Source organism: Ruditapes philippinarum, unplaced genomic scaffold (assembly GCF_026571515.1).
Source record: "Ruditapes philippinarum isolate M1 unplaced genomic scaffold, ASM2657151v2 ctg10724_1_1_1_1, whole genome shotgun sequence".
Taxonomy (NCBI): domain Eukaryota; kingdom Metazoa; phylum Mollusca; class Bivalvia; order Venerida; family Veneridae; genus Ruditapes; species Ruditapes philippinarum.
In genome coordinates this window covers 1-11,845 of record NW_026853700.1, presented here as the reverse complement: position 1 = coordinate 11,845, position 11,845 = coordinate 1, and the positions used below count along the sequence as shown (strand labels likewise).

Below are 11,845 nucleotides of genomic sequence, written 5' to 3'. Positions count from 1 at the left end.
TTATAGTGAACACTTCTTCAGTGGCAATTCCTCCTACATTATTCATGTTTTACATTGCACATAGTTACATTGTTTGTTGCTTGTATTTGTATTTCAAATACAACATATTTATCTACAATGGTGATAATTGAAAACCTGGTTTCATGGCATTGCCATGTTTCTTGTTTTGATTTTAAGTAGAATTGTCTTTCAAGTAAATCAATATTTTGTTAATCATCGATGAATACCACTGACAAGTTAAAGCTAAAGCCTCGTACTGATAAGCCTTGCTACTAGCTGCGTCGTCTCTGTGGGGCCCATTAAGGAGTTATGCAGGAGATGAATTTTATAAACAGTACAAGGATGTATGTCATCCCAAATGGTCCATATTTGTGTATGAACAATCAACAATTAATAAAAAAATTATTTCCTATATGAAATATATTGCGACTGTTTTAACCAATATATGTCTGTTTGTCATTCCAGAGAAATTTGAAAATCTTATTATTTAAGAACAAAATAGTCAGTGGAGGAAATATTGCACATGTAATATATACAGCACAATAACACTGTTACTATAGTGTTAATTTTTGATGCAACATAAGGCATACTCACTTACTATAGTGTAAATGCAGGGGTAAAAGTTACAGAAATTGAAAATAATGAAAAAATAATTGGGGGCCTCTAGGCTAGGGGTCTAGCAGGACATAGTTCCCCCGAAACTCTAAGACTTGCAGTTTAGTAATTTAAGAAGCTCAAAAAAAGCTGAATGATATACCCAAATGCTTAATTTATCTTCAAATATAATTATTTTGAAATTCACACAAATTCACTGAGCAATATATATGCTTTTCAATTAACAGTTTATGTCCTTAGCCAAACACTATTTGATTTTTTTTAATGAGATTTAATCTTTTTCCATTGTCTTCCACTTGCTGATGCACTAGTGTATGTAATTTTTCTTTATTCATCACCATATTTGGATTTTTTGCTCAATACTTGTTTTTATGCCACCGCAGCATCTGCGATGCGGTGGCATATAGCGATTCACCTGTGTGTGTGTTTGTTTGTGTGTGTGTGTGTGTGTGTGTTATATAGATTATATAGTGAACTTAAAAAATCTTCTTGTGAAAAACCACTTGTCCAATTTCAACCAAACTTGGCAGGATTGATCCTTGGGTGAAGGCCTTCCAAAGTTGTTTAAAGAATTCCATTCCATGCAGAATTCTGGTTGCCATGGCAACCAAAAGGAATTATAAGAATAAATTTAAAAAATCTTCTTGTAAAGACCCAAAAGGCCTAGAGCTTAGATATTTTGCATAAGGCATTGTCTGGTAGACCTCTACCAAAATTGTTCAAATTATAGCCCTGGGGTCCAAATCGGCCCCGCCCCAGGGGTCATTGATTTTCACTATATGTACATATAATAAAAACTTAAAATACCTTCTTGTCTGAAGGTACCAGGCTTAGAGGTTTGATATTTGGTATGTGTTATTATCTATAGGTACTCTACCAAAGTTGTTCAAATTTTGCCTCTAGTGTCAAAATTAGCCCTGCCCCGGGGGTCATAGGTTTTCCTCATATGTTGATAGTAAAAACTTAAAAAATCATCTTCTCTAAATTGACAAAGGCTAGAGGTTAGATATTTTGCATGAAACATTGTGTAGTGAACCTCTAGCAAGATTAAACAAATTATAGCCCTGGGGTCAAAATTGGACCCATCCCCGGGGGTCATTGATTTTCATTATGTACATATAGTAAAAAATTAAAAAATCTTATTGTCTTAAGGTACAAGGCTTAGAGCTATGATATTTGGTATATGATATCATCTATAGGTACTCTACCAAAGTTGTTCAAATTTTGCCTCTAGTGTCAAAACTAGCCCTGCCCCGGGGTCATAGGTTTTCCTTACATGTATATAGTAAAAACTTTAAAAAATCATCTTCTGGAATTGACAAAGGCTAGAGGTGAGACATTTTGCAGTAAACATTGTGTAGTGAACCTTTAGCAAGATTATTCAAATTAAAGCCCTGGGGTCAAAACAAAAAAAATGTGTTCCTACATTACTATTTTAGTGTTGTATTTATGCGGTGGCATAGCATTTTTTACAAATGCAATCTTGTTTCAATTTTGCCAACTGAGCTTGGCACTTAGCCTTTCCCAACTTCAATTTTTAAATAGAATGATTCAATTTTTCCTGCTTTTTTCTCACGGCTTGTTCTTTCTTGTTGATTAGATGTTTTCGATAATTTTTGTAGGCACTTTTTACACATTTTTTCATTGCTGGTGTAACTTTCAGATTATGGGACTTAACTTTCTTTCTTTTTAAAGCAGTTTTTATTAATGCAACAACCTCATTATTCTCAATGGCTGTCATTGATCTTTCCTCCTCAATGATGTCCCCCATTATATTGAAGGTGCCTTCAATAAAAGGCCACTGAATGCTGTTAAGATTGCGCAAACAAGGTGGTTCAATACAGGGTACCTTGGATTGTCAGATGTCTTAAATTTTCCAACATGGCACCAAAAACCTGAATCCACTCTCTTTTTATCATATCTGCCTCTAAGGTCACCGACTTGTTGATCAACATTAAAAAGCATTCACTCCATGTCAAGATGACCAGTCTCTTCTACAGTGTTGACATTTGGAAGAAGACTTGCCAGGTACTTGAATGTTCCTTGTGCCTGGCTATGACTCTGTGTGTTAGGATCTAGTACTGATAAAAATGGATGGTCTTGTTTCTCAGAGAATCTTAACTCTTAATCTCAGAAAAACTATTAAGTTGACAAAAAAGTCAATAAATAATCACACATATTCATAAATTTTTTTACTAACAAAAATCAATACCTTAACAAAAATATACAGTATATACATTTTCTTTTAGATATTTACTTATTAAATAAATGACATGGTTTGTATCACTATGGTAATGTTACTTTCATTTAAGTATTTAAATTTTTTTTTGAAATTGACATGTCAAAAAAGGACTGTAACTGTACAACTGAAAGGAAGGTGATGTTTGCCTTAAACACAAAAACGCTCATTGTACTTTGAGATGGAGTCCTCGGCTGCACAATTCCAAAAATGAATTGCTGATGGTAATGGTTCAGCTTGAACTCTTGATTGGTGGTGGGATGTCTCAGATCCATGACTTCCCTTCTTCCTTTGCTTTACTTTCTAAGTAGTCATAGAAAGAGATGGCTTGGTGAGTGTGAACATCCAGAGCTGGTACAAGAAGCAGGTTCAACAGTGCATGATACATGTACCTCTCTTCTAGGCTGCCTTGTGTGTTTTCGATCATTGTACTGACCTCTTTCACCCTTGGCGCTTTCTGTATAACCTTTCCACCTGGAACTGGAACTATAATGTTGCTAGTGCCAACCCTTTGACAGATATCTCTCTTCTTGAGGTGCTTGATGAGTTTTGTGCATAGCTGCAGGAACAAAGATGAGGTGGTCTTTCCCTAGTTTGAATACTGTATATGTGGCAGTACACTACCTTGTACGTACCGTCGAGCCCACACAAAAGGCATGTATACTCCCTCATTTGTAATGCATAAAATAACACGATGTTAAGCTATATATAAAGATAATGTTTTACTTGCTCCTGCAAGACCCTGGTATGGTGGTTGTACTAATGTATTGTATGCTGTTGCTGTTGTGTTTGTAGCATACTATATAAAAGGAGATGCCTGTAAGTGCTTGTTACTATCCTTCCATTCCTTTACTGTCTTCTCAAAGTTGAAAACTTGTATTGGTGGTTCCAAAAAAAACCTTTCACTTAGAAAATTATAAGGAATATAAATATATTTTGTTGGTTAAGGAGTTTGCAGTAGGTGAAATTCCAATCAACCTTCAACTTCCCATCTACAAAGTAAAGTCTCGGTTAATTATTCAATTTCATCTACTGCATAACTCCCTTAAGAGCCCCACACGAGATTTTAGAGCAATTTCTGCAAATTTGCAATAACAATCAACAACAATTATACTGTACAAAGTTTTTTAATAAGCAAACTTTATACATCTGTCACAATAGCATTTTGAAACTTTTCAAATGGTATTTCCACAACATCTCTTTTATAGAATTTTGTCCAACCTTCAGCATTTTAATATGTGATTGAGTTTCACTCCCTCTTTCTTTGCTTTTGAAGTAGATGCTGATCTTCTGCTATGTGGCTTAAAATTACTGTCTATACCAGATGCTTTTAGAACACTTTTAACCCATGTAGCTATTGTAGCTTTGGATGCTTTATTAAATGGATTTATTGTTGTGATAACAAAACAGTTACTTGTCCTGATATTTCTTGTTTTCTCTATATATATATTTATTTTAAGTATTTACAATACTGTAACAAAATCGCCCCTTTGATGGTAGCAATCAAAGGCTAAACCTTGTTGCAAATATCATGTTAATTAAATAAGTTCCTCATTTACTTGAAGCCGAGTTAATAAAACACAACAGAAGGACAAAGTCTTCTACTATAATTATATTTTCACAAGCATTCATATTTACACAAAATATCCTAAAAACTCATACTCAATCTTTTACCAAATTCTCTGACTCACTCCGACTAACTCCTGACCAATTCTAACTAACCCCTAACTAATTCTCCCTTTCTTTTGCTCTGTTCAGCCCTTATATATGAGTGCCCTGCCGGACTGCCGGACAAACATTAGAGACGGCAGACCGGCAGCCTCCTTGATACCGAAAGATATTAGATACAAAAGTAGATAAAATGATTCATAGGCCATTTACTGTGAAGTGAGAGGCCAATTACTGTAAAGCACTTAATCTTCCTAAGCAAATATATTTCATATTACTTTGCATAAAAATCATATCAATTTCTTTAACAGAAAAGAAAGAAATTGTAACAATACAAATTTTAGTGTTTTTATCAATGACAATGTCCTCAAGGTGAGCTTTTGTGATGGCCAATTGTCTGTCGTCCATGTGTTGGTCCATGAAGAACAAAAATCTTAAAAAATCTTCTCGTCATATCACAATATTGAGAAGGAATAGATAAACATGTCACATCAAGCTTCTATGAAGTAAAGGGTTAATAGGTCTTTCAATCTCTGTCAACTGTCTTTGATACTCATACAGTGGTCCAAAGCTTTAATAACTGGGACCAGACAGAGTTTTTGGTCTTTTGTGTTTTTCCCTTAGTTGCTTCATTATTTGTTCTTGCGGATCTGCTCGAAGCCCTCTGTTTGTAAATCCAGCAATCTTTTCTGACACTTTCTCCCCCATTTCCATTCTTTCTTTAAATTGATTATCTAGATCTTGCAGATAATCATCGTTTTCTTCTTCCTCATCAGGTTCAGACTGTCTGTCAGAAAATAAAGCAGCTACATCTGCTGCATTATTGGTAACATTTGTATTTTCTTAGTCATTGTCTTCAAATGATGTGTCACTGCCAGAGGTTTCATGGTTAATTTTTTTTTTTTTCGAAGTAACTTTTTGTCAGTTTGCAATGCTTCCTTTACGGAAATGAGTAGACATCTTGTCTAAAAAAACAGATGTTTCGACAGAACAAAGGATTCTTATAATTATCGGTTATGTACTGAATTCTGAAAAAAGGTATGAAATCATAACTTACCAGTGATAGATTTGTTCCCAAGTAAAAATGTTTTCCAATTAAAAAATCTTATTTATCCTTGTAAAAACAAAATATCAATCAAGTTTTAACTCTGAAAATTCTTAGACTGACTTTGGCTCTGTTAAGCCTTGCACTGATGAGTAAGCTCGCTGGTCAAGCTATGCGATCTCTGTGCACGGTGTCCACAAAAGGGGCTATGTGGTTAAACATTCTCACCTATTTTAAGATTTTGAAAATCTTTACCTTTAAGTAACTGTATTAAAATTTAAAGTTCCGCCAGAATCAAATTAAATAATTCAGAGCATCACTCGGCATGAGACGCGAAACTGGTATATAAAATTTACCGATAGGAAGTCAAAATACTTGAAAATATCAACTTACAGAGATACATGGTATGGTATGGTTGACTTGCTCACATGTGGTGTCCCCTTTTAAGAACAAGCTCTGCAGATCGGGGACTAATCCAGCAGAGAGAACAATTCTCCCATCTCTTCCGAAATATTCAAAGTATATCTCCCGTATGCCTATGTGGACTGTACGAACAATATTAGGCACAGTGCCCAGGAGAATACATTTCTTCCATCCCCTATAAAAGGAAATTTTAATGTTTAACCAAAATGTACGTACTGTACATATTGCATTCTGAAACAGCTTATTTATTATTCATATTCATCATAAATACAAATCCTAGTCCCTAGTCCAACCTTCCAAAGTTACAAATGACACTAGTTACATAAAAAACTTATTTCCTTGTTCTTTTAGAAAAAGAAAATGTATACAGAATACATTTCAAGACATGAGTAATTAAAGACACCCACCCATAACAACAACTGGCTTTCCACTGAAAGATTCAATAACTGACTTCTGATGGTCTTTCCATTATCAACTGTTGGTACCATATATGTTGCTTGAATTTCATGAAACTGGTCTGCAGAAGGAAATTTTAAATCTAGCATCATGGCTCATAGTAAAGTTTGCCATAGTTATTTCCTGAAGTCAAGATACTGGCACATATAAGGAAATCTCCACTATGAAGTTTTTTGTTCATCTATGACTGTGAACACCAATTTCTGTGGATGTGTCCATTGCTACATATCTTTAAATTGAAAAACAAATTTAAAAAATACCAAATATAGAATTATATACCTTTTGAAAGACTTATTTCCTGTTACATTTTTAGCTCAACAGAACCATAAGTACCTTTTTGTAATTGTTATATAAAGTGTCTGAAGGATGATGAACTGTAGAGCTTTCTTCCTGACTGCTGGCTTCTGTGCTCTCTGGATTAACCTGAAATAACACATGTAGAAATGGGAAATTATTGAAATATTTTAAACAAAATTGGAAAAAATCACACCATATTACATTTAACAATTAATGCTGTGATGAGAACTTGGGGAAAGTGCAAACTATACTTAGAGATTGGTATCATGATCCCTTTAACTATATGCTACTTAATATTATTAATATATTATAAATGCTTTAAAATAAAAAATATTAATTTGAATAACAATTTTGCAGGCACCTATATTTTTAAAGTAAAGCCACAATAGTTAAAGCTTTATTACCTTTACAACATCCACGTCTTCATTTCCCTGAGCTGATTGACTGGCAACTGCTTGGTTCTAAAATATCATTTTCATATTCTAATATTATGATAAAAAAAATTATTAATTTGAAACAAATTCAAAGGCGGCATGGTTAACAGGACTAGTAATCTAAGGATCACTAGCTGTGTGGGTTCAAACAACATATAAGTATACAACTGACCTATTTTTCAGTTCCTTTTAGTCCCCATTAGGGAAATCATACCTTAAAAAGTATGTTTATTAACTCTGCTCAGCATTACAAAAAAATAACTTAAAGATTGCTATTGATCACAAAAGTGTACTGACAGTAGCATACAGTCTAGTATGGATTACTGTGTCCTGCTATTAACCTCCAAGTTAAAGACCACTTACTTACAATGAAATCGGAAGTAAGAAGTTGTAGCCTTTTGCAGAATTTGTTTTGGATTAAAACTGTATTCTAGAACTTGTGTGTTAATTAACTGTTATACTGAGTCCTATAAAATACGAGTCTAAGACTTTTAATCTTATTTTGAAATTGTACTTTTATCAGAAAAATTAATAGGATGTGATATTTACCTGATTGCAAGATTGACTCAACCATTGCACATTTCTTTGCAATTCATATATGCAGCCCCAAGCCTGGTTAAGCTGCATCTCCAGCCAGTTCACTTTCCCTCCCAGATGTTGGACTCTGGTTTGGTCAATTGGTGGACTGGTATGATATACTGGTTGTGGAGAATTATCTTCACTTATTGCATTATCTGCATTTAATACATTTAATGCAGATGTAAACACCGAGTTGCATCATCAAAACTAAAATAATTAAATGAAATATAAGTAAAACTAGTGTAGACTTTTTGTTTTCAAAAATGCAACAATGCACAATTCTTTTGACTTGCAACAAAATACAAGAAAATTGATGTACTTGGAAAAAATTATGCTATTTTAAGACTATAATTTATGCAATGGACCTTTCTTCTTAAAATATATGGAAAATCAGGGTATTCTTTTAGATCAATCATCATAATAGTGCAATTTGAGCAAGTTTAACATACAAAACAATACATTGATTCCACTTAATCTTTATATGTTTCTTGATTCCTTTCAGTCTGCACCTCACCTCAAACATACACTGGGACTCTTACTCATCTGCCTTCACTTCCTGGCATACGTCCTCATGCCTCTGCAGCCTTCTCCAAATTGATCTGTGGGATAAAAAGTATGATGTAAGCTAATACAGTTTCTGTTTTTATACCCCCAAAAACGAAGTTTGGGGGGGTATATAGGAGTGACCCGGTGGTCGGTCGGGCAGTCGGTCGGTCGGTCCAGAACGTCCGTTGCATTTTCCTTGTCCGGAGCATAACTTGAATACTAATGGTTGGAATTCAATATAACTACATACAATGGTCAAGCACATTGAGAGGAAGTGCAGTGCACACAAGAACCATAACTCTATCTTGACTAATTACAGAGTTATTGCCCTTTGTTACTTTTCCTTGTCCGTGGCATAACTTGAAAACTACTGGTCGGAATTCAAAACAACTTCATACAATTGTCAAACACAATAAGGGGAAGTGCAGTGCACAAGAAACCAGAACTCTATCTAAAGTAATTACAGAGTTATTGCCCTTTGTTGCTTTTTCCATTGCCTTTTTTGGTCCGGACCATAACTTGAAGACTAATGGTTGGAATTCAATATAACTAATACAATGGTCAAGCACATTGAGAGAAAGTGCAGTGCACAAAAACCATAACTCCATCTTGACTAATTACAGAGTTTTTGCCCTTTGTTACTTTTCCTTGTCTAGAGCATAACTTGAAAAAAACTACTGTTTCGAATTCAGTACAATTTACATACAGTTGTCAAGAACATTAAATGGAAGTGCAGTGCACAAGAACCATAACTCTATTTAAAGTAATTACAGAGTTATTGCCCTTTGTTACTTTTCCATTGCTTTTTTTTGTCCGGGGACCATAACTTGAAGACTAATAGTTGGAATTCAATATAAACTACATACAGATGGTCAAGACATTGAGAGGAAGTGCAGTGCACAAGAACCATAACTCCATCTTGATTGATTACAGAGTTTATTGCCCTTTGTTACTTTTCCTTTGTCCGGGGCATAACTTGAAAACTACTGGTTTGAATTTCAAATCAACTTCATACAATTGTCAAAGCACAATTAAGGAGAAAGTGCAGTGCACAAGAACAATAACTCTTTATCTTTGACTAATTACAGAGTTTTGCCCTTTGTTACTTTTCCATTGCTTTTTTGTCCGGAGCATAACTGAAGACTAATAGGTTGGGAATTCAATATAACTTCATACAATGGTCAAGCACATTGAGAGAAAGTGCAGTGCACAAAAACCATAACTCCATCTTGACTAATTACAAGTTTTTGCCCTTTGTTACTTTTCCTTGTCTAGAGCATAACTTGAAAATTACTGTTTGGAATTCAATACAACTTCATACAGTTGTCAAGAACATTAAAAGGAAGTACAGTGAACAAGAGCCATAACTCCATTTTGACAAAATACAGAGTTACTGCCCTTTGATACTTTTCCTTGTCAGTGAGGCATAACTTAAAACGTACTGGTTGGAATTCAAAACAACTTCATACAATGTTCAAGCATAATAAGAGGAAGTGCAGTGCACAAGAACTATAACTCTATCTTCAGTATTTATAGAGTTATTGCCCTTTGTTCCTTTTTCTTTGTCTTTCTGGACTTATTACAGAGTAATTCAATAAAACTTCATCAATGGCCAACCACATTGAAAGGAAATGCAACATACAAGAACCACAACTATCTTTAATTGCCAACAACCATAACTCTATATTTCAATTCTTTTACAAGGTATTCTGTTACTAGTAACATCCTCAGTTCTGAAGCAGTCTTGTGGGGGTATTAATCACATTTAGTGATAGTTCTAGTTCAATTAAACTTCATCAATGGCCAATTACAGAGTAATTCAATTAAACTTCATCAATGGCCAACCACATTGAAAGGAAATGCAACATATAAGAACCACAACTATCTTTAATTGCCCACAACCATAACTCTATATTTCAATTCTTTTACAAGGTATTCTGTTACTAGTAACATCCTCATTTCCGAAGCAGTCTTGTGGGGGTATTAATCACATTTAGTGATAGTTCTAGTTTAAATTATGTTTTAATGTGGTTTTCAGCAGACATTATTCAGAGTAGGCAGTTAGACCCTGCAGAAATGATCACAGACATAACAAAGTTCAACCTTGTTTTAAACATGCTAAAAAATGTTTTGGCATTGATTTGCCAACTCAAAATTGGTGACATTGAAATGGTTTTGTTCCAACTAGACTTTAACTTATGTCCATTACTTTTGCTATTTCATAATCAAAGCTACTAATTTATCCTTTCAGATGCCTATGTAGGAGAAATTGCTCATTTTTGCCACAAAGTTTTCAATTTTATTCAATACTTGTTTCTTTCATTCATATGGTGCAATTCAGGAAAATGCAGACTCCTAAATTAATCACACTAAAAACAATTTGGCAGTTCACTAATATAGAGCTAATTTCCAATTTCCATGTACATACAATTGCAGTTATATGATCTAGATAGACTGCAATTGAATGGTCTGCGTGATGAAGTTTTTTGATGTGCATTTCTGTTTGTTGTTGATTACAGATGCTTCCCATTTGTTCAAATGACTGTGCTAAGGCCAATGCCTTTTCACTTCCTACTTGTACAAACAATTTCCTTTTAGACACTAATGGTTATAACATTCCTAAAACATTAGGTAGAACATGTTCTTTTTGACATGTTCAGCCATTGAAAAAACATATTTCAAATATGGTTTGAACATGGTTTGACTATGACCTGATGATTTCCGCAGGGAGGCAGTTGACCAGTGAGTCTATTTATTCACTGATAACTATGGAACACTGGTATGGACACCTTTGCTCTAACTTAACTAGAGCATTATTTGTGAGTTACTTTTGTGTCGGGGCGTCCGTGGCCGAGGGGTTAAGGTCGTTGACTTCAAACCACTTGCCCCTCACCACTGTGGGTTTGAATCCTGACAGGGACTTTGGATTCTTTCATGTGAGGAAGCTATCCAGCTAGCTTATGGAACGTTGGTGGTTCTACTCAGGTGCCCGATTGTGCCTGAAATGGTGCACGGAAGGGCACCTCAGGTCTTCCTCCAGCAGTATAGCTGGAACGTGGCCAAATGACTTATACTGTTGTGTAAACTTTTGTGTCAAATAAGCAAAGGTTAGCCCATACCATGGTCTTTTGCATAGTTTAGTTAAAAAATTCCTAATTTTAGCCCTAAAATTTCCAAAATATTGCCCTAAAATATGCCCTTATTAGTCCCCTACCGGTTTAACAGGAGGGGACTTTAGGTTTACCCTCCGTCCGTCTGTCTGTCTGTCCGTCTGTCTGTCAGTCCGTCAGACCGTCCGTCCACAAAACTGGATCCCGCGATAACGCAAAAAGTACTGAAAATATTTTTATGAAACTTGATATATGGATAGATGGCAGTATGGAGATTATGCACATCTTTTTCTTTTCTTCCTATGTTGAAAATTCTGGTTGCTATGGCAACAAATAGTCTGAAAATATGGCAATTTAACACATAAAACTTGATCCAGTGATAACTCAAAAAGTACTGAAAATATTTTTATGAAAATAAATATGGGGAGGGGGC

At 34.7% G+C, this 11,845-nt stretch overlaps 1 long non-coding RNA gene across 1 annotated transcript; it reads right to left on the bottom strand.

The window, feature by feature from the left end:
* Positions 1 to 7,042: 7,042 nt before the first annotated feature.
* LOC132737578 (uncharacterized) lies at positions 7,043 to 8,287 on the bottom strand. The gene is made up of 3 exons (XR_009626746.1): positions 8,206 to 8,287; positions 7,727 to 7,963; positions 7,043 to 7,204 (listed from the first exon to the last, which is right to left on the bottom strand). It is a non-coding gene; the product is annotated as an uncharacterized LOC132737578 (long non-coding RNA).
* Between the last annotated feature and the right edge of the window lie 3,558 nt (positions 8,288 to 11,845).